Source organism: Bison bison, unplaced genomic scaffold (genome assembly GCF_000754665.1).
Source record: "Bison bison bison isolate TAMUID 2011002044 unplaced genomic scaffold, Bison_UMD1.0 scf7180017864158, whole genome shotgun sequence".
In the NCBI taxonomy this organism is placed as follows: Eukaryota; Metazoa; Chordata; class Mammalia; order Artiodactyla; family Bovidae; genus Bison; species Bison bison.
The window spans coordinates 3569955-3575428 of NW_011494730.1; the positions used below are offsets into that span (position 1 = coordinate 3569955).

Below are 5474 nucleotides of genomic sequence, written 5' to 3' on the forward strand. Positions count from 1 at the left end.
GAGGGTGCATAGCAAAGGACAGGAAGACTAGAATCAGCAGCTGCAAATGTAAATGGCATGGGGTCAGGCAATGTAAATGAGTACACGGATGGAGTAGGGACTGCAGCCAACTTCAGAGCACCAGAATACAACTGGCCCAGTGTTCACAGAGGAGCCAGAACTCTGATTCCTAAATGTTGGCAACCAACTCAGAACTGTTTCAAACACTATGAGGATTAACTAGAGCATAATGGTAGGCTTCATTTAGCATGGTCTGTTACCCTGCCACCTTTCAGCTAAATGATCTCAAAGGTCTCTTCTTAGACTTAGAAAGGGTACAGAGTCCCTCAGCAATGAAGGAGGTGTCATCAGAGCCAGGCTCCCTTTATAAACCCAGGGAAGCAGGGAGGCATCCCAGCTCCCTGAGTGTGCATGCAGACATAGGGAATGGCGTCGTCCCAGTGAATGGCAGGCTGCAAGAGAAGATGTGCCCCAGTTTCCTGGGAAAGGCCAAGACTAGTCTGTGACCTCCAAAGGGAAAGAAACTGGGAGTTCCCGAAGTCTATCAAGCTCACTCGGCTGATTGTCCAGGCTACTGCTTAGAGCAGCCCGAGCTTACACGTAAGGACTTAAACCAGGGACAGCAAACAGGTTTCATTTAAAGCACCAACTACAGTCAACTGTGCTAAGGACTCTGCACCCCATGTGAACATGTACTGTGACCAGTGAGTTGTGACGGCCAGACACAGGAGGCGGAGAAGGAGCACGCATTCTGTGCATTTGCCACCTCTGGTTTAAAGTCCCACAGGCACTGACTCAGCTGCCAGCAAAGACAACCCTGACAGAAGACTAAAGTGCACAGAGAAATCCACTAGAAGTAGCAGTCTTCAAGCCTGGTACAGCAATGCTCACCCTGGACAGTCTTTATTTATACACTCATCAAGCATTTACTGATTTACTTGATTACTTGATTTACATTAAGTACTTACTACTGTGGGCTGGGCAGTGGGGAAATGGAGGTGATGCAGAAACTGTTCCTGTCCTGAAGATACTCACAGCATAGTGGAAGCCACAACAGAAAACTCACCGATAATTATGATCAAATGTGGTAAATGCAATAAAAGAGGTCTGTGGGAGCTGGGGTGAGGGGGTGATGTAAATGAAGAAAGTAACATTTGATTTGGTTCTAGAAAAAAAAAAAAAAAAAAGACTGAGTCTCTGAGCAGAGATTGGGGGGAATGTGTATTCTGAGCAGAGAGAACAGCATGTATAATGGTGGAAAACCAAACAGCCTCCCCAGGATATGGTGATAACCTTGCCAGCACGAAGACTAGGATGGAAAAGGAGTTCATGAAGGGTCTTGAATGTCAGGCTATTATCTGGACTTAATTCCATAGATGATGGGAGTTAATGAAGGTTTTTAAGTAGAAAGCCCAATCTGATTTGTGGGTTCAACAGATCACAGCAGCTACAACATGTCTGTCCAACCTGTGAAGGTGAAAAAGTGTAGGTTTCAACAAAATCCCTGACAAGGAAATACTCAAGATACATTAAGGAAATTAAAAGATCTGAAAATCCCTGGATGTGGAAGAATGCAAGGGGAATCAGAGGGCACCTGGGTAAAGAGGATGTTGGCACGTTCACTTTCATCAGGCAGAAGGAAAGAGGTGTAGGTTGAGCCCAGAGCACAAGAGCCATCCCCACCCTCTGGGGTCCAGAGATCATGACCAACAGAGAAAGTGTATGGAGGTATCAAATGTTTGTTTTTGATGAGCAGGTAGAGGCTCGAACACTATCTTTAGGGTCAGGCTTCAAGCTCAGGCCCTTTTCCCTCACTTCTTGCCAGGGCCCCAGAACCCTCTCTTCTTCCCTATGAGGTCTCTAGACCCTTCCACCTTCAGAACCTCTCCCGACTCCTCACCTACAGAGCTTTCTAAGAATCTCCTCACTGCCAGGGCCTTCTACCTCCCTCCTTATCCCCGACCCCTCTATGACCCTTTCCATCTCCGGACGCTTCATCCTCTGACCGGCCCTCATCCCCCACCCCCCATAAAAGCCTCTTTCTCCCGTCTCACCTTTCCCCGACCCCCTGTGATAACCACCACGTCCTAAGTCTCCTCCAGCCCAGAGCCTTGAGTCTCAGCTGCCCCCGCCCAGCCACCCGGACTCACCCACCAAGACACCCACTTCACAACAGGGCGGAAGTGCTCCAGGACTCGCGCAGGGAATGCTGGGACGCGGAGTCCGAACAGCGCCACCCCGTGAATGGCGCTTCTGTGACTACAACTCCCAGAAGGAACCGCGCGAGCGCCAGCGTGTGGCCCCGCCCCCTCCTCGCTTGCGGTCTTGCAGGTGTAGTCAGCCAATAGATGCACCATCTCCTCCGGCACCGGAACAAATCGGAAGAGATTATTACGCATGGGGGCGGGGTCTGTTGTGATCCCGGTCCTTTCCACAGGCTCTGGAATAACGGCACCGCCCAGGGGGCGGGCATTCAAGCCGAAGGAGCGGAGTCTATTGAAGCTCAGAGCAAGAGCGGGTGGCTGGGGGTATATTAAAGCAGAAACAATAAGAAATAAGGAGAGAGGGTGACTAGAGGTGACCCACCTGGAGGGCGGGAGAGAGTTGGACAATGGTAGGTTCAATTTCCAGTTCACAGTTAAGCTGCGTGTCTTTGGCTCAATTGTGAATCTCGCTGTCTTCACCTGTGAAGTGAAGATAATAAAAGCATCTGTGTCGCTGAGTTTTTGTGAGACTTACTGGGATAATACACGTAAAACGATTAACTCAGAACAGGGGTCTTAATAATACACAGGGAATATTAGCTATTATCATGTAAATAGTGGGGAGCTTGGCACTTCGTGCGTGCTGGAAGAGAGTTAATTGTTATCAGAGTAATAATCACCAGAATAATTTTAATATAAATGCAGTTGCTTTGCTCCCTTATGAATACTTTGGAGTAAGAGCAATCTAACATGGGTTTGAGAATGTGGGTTTTGTAGTCAGACATGGATCCAAATCCCAGCCCAGTGACTTCACAGCTATGTGGCCTTGAACGAATGACTGCGTCTCTTTTGGCTTCAGGTTTTTAGTAGGTAAAATGCAGGCGATAGAACCTACATTGCAGGGTATTGTGAAGATAGATGAAATAATGCAGGGAAAGCAAGGTCTCTGAAGTCAAACTGCTTGTGTCTGACATTTCTTATTTTCATATGCAGGATGTAGTTGGTTTCACTAGTTGTGAAACCTGGGGCAAATTACTTAACCTCTTTATGCCTCAGTTTTCTTACCTATAAAATTGGAATTACAATAGTGTCATCTACCTGCTAGGAATAAATGGGGAAAATATGTAAAGAGCTTGTCACCTCTGGTAAAGGAGTTTAATAATAACTGCATGCGTGCTAAGTGACTTCAGTCGTACCTGACTCTTTGCAACCCCATGGACTGTAGCCTGCCAGGCTCCTCTGTCCATGGAATTCTCCAGGCAAGAATACTGGAGTGGGTTGCCATGCTGTCCTCCAGGGGATCTTCCTGACCCAGGGACTGAACCCGCATCTCTTACATCTCCTGCATTGGCAGGCGAGTTCTTTACCATTAGCACTGAGGTAGGAGATAGACAGTCTCCAGGTTGGACATTTACCATTAGCCAGCCTCCTCTTTGGATTTCCAGAGGTAAGAGATAGGCGGGCTCCAGTTGAGAAATTTACAAGCAGCCCCCCATTTGCTCTCGGAAATGGAAGTAACAGCAGAAACAGGGTGAAGAGCCAGTCTTCATCACTTGTTAACACCTCAAGGGAATAATCATGGCAAGGAGGAAGAGAGGCAAAGACCCTTCCGAGTAAAAGATAAGGGAGACACTACACAAGTGCAGAAAGGATCCTTGGAGTCAAAAGTCAGAGGACTTTTCCAGGACTCATTCCAGGCCACAGTGAACCTTGCTCCTGCCAGAAGCCTTCACTTTGAGATCCATCTTGGCTGATGGGTGCATCAGCTGTAGAGAAAGAAACCAGATAACTGGCCTGAAGGAGGACAAGACCCGGAAGAACTGCCTTATATAAATGACTTACCCGCCTCTTTAAGGCGCTCCTCACTAGGGAGAACACCCACACCCTTACTCCCTGGGTGTGCATCTCTGCCTTGCTTCTATCTCAACTAAACAAATTGTTTCTCTATGTGCTCTCCCACTTGTTCTGCTATGTCTCTGATACTAAACTTTGTACCTGCGTTTACAGTTTCTGCCTCTGTGATAAATGCATTTTTCTCTGAGGGCAAAGATCCAGGCAAGATTAGCTTCTAGCCTCTAGCCCTTGCTAGGCTAGGATTCCTAGTTTTCATCCAGGCTGCTGCTGCTAAGTCGCTTCAGTCATGTCTGACTCTGTGCGACCCCATAGACGGCAGCCCACCAGGCTCCCCGGTCCCTGGGATTCTCCAGGCAAGAACATTGGAGTGGGTTGCCATTTCCTTCTCCAATGCATGAAAGTGAAAAGTGAAAGTGACATCCAGGCCACCCAGGTTCAATTCCTGGGCAGGGAATTAAGATCTCGCTTCATGCCCCTGTTCTCTGCTGCCTCGCCGAGATCAGTGCCACCTGGGAAGCCCTGATAATAATTAGCTATTATTATTTTTACTGATAGGTATGAGACTTAGGGGAAATCGACAGTACCTGGCATATGGCGCGTGCTCAACACATGTTAGCTGTTTTTAAGATTATGGAAAAAATCTATATTTTAATTTTAAGGACCCAGTTCAAAGCTCTTCTCCTCTGTGAAATACGTTCTAGCTCATTTATAGTAATAATTCATGTGATTTTACTCAGTGAATCCAACAGCAACCTACAAGCACTCCTTGTTGAAACCTCACCACAACCCTGAGAGGTGGGTTTTATTCCAATTTAAAAGGAGGAAATGAGGGCTTAGACAGATGATGTGATCTGCTCAAGATCACATAGCTAATATGAGCTGGGATTTGAACTTCAGGGCGTTTGACTCCAGAGGTTTCTTCTCGGCCCCACACTGCATAAGAAAAATTGAATGAGGAGAGAGACAGTGAAGCCGTGTGAGGGGCTAGGAGAGCTGAAGACATTTGACACTCAGAGTGTGAGGCTCTGAAGCTGGAAAGGTGGCTTTGTAAGGGTCAGGTAAGGACATCCTCCTCAGGATCACCTCCCTGAAGAGGAGGAATGGAGAGGAGGCTGCAAAGAGAGAATGACACCATTAGGACACAAGAGGGCGCCCTTCACCCTAAATCCAGCCTGGAATTGTTCCTTGATTATCCCTTAGCCTTTGTCTAATTAATGCCTGGCATTTTACAGGAGAGGAAAGCTAAGGCCCCAAGAGGACAAGTGCCCTGCCCAGTGTTGTATGGAAATAAACAACAGAGCCTGAACTAGATCCCAGTTCTCTGCTCCAACATCCACCAACATTTTTTTCTGTCCACAATTATCTATCAAGACCCTTTGTGTATGGGGCAATAACAAGGCTCTAAAGATGCAGAGA

At 47.4% G+C, this 5474-nt stretch overlaps 1 protein-coding gene across 7 annotated transcripts in view; it reads right to left on the reverse strand.

Moving 5' to 3' along the window:
• The window catches only part of ZSCAN20 (zinc finger and SCAN domain containing 20), a 21478-nt gene extending 19251 nt beyond the window's left edge, over nt 1-2227 (reverse strand). For 2 of the 7 annotated variants that reach the window (XM_010841224.1, XM_010841218.1), the window contains exon 1: nt 2151-2227. The gene's annotated coding sequence lies outside the window, so the exon portion shown is untranslated. The other 5 variants (XM_010841221.1, XM_010841220.1, XM_010841222.1 and 2 more) reach the window with 5 other exon arrangements.
• Between the last annotated feature and the right edge of the window lie 3247 nt (nt 2228-5474).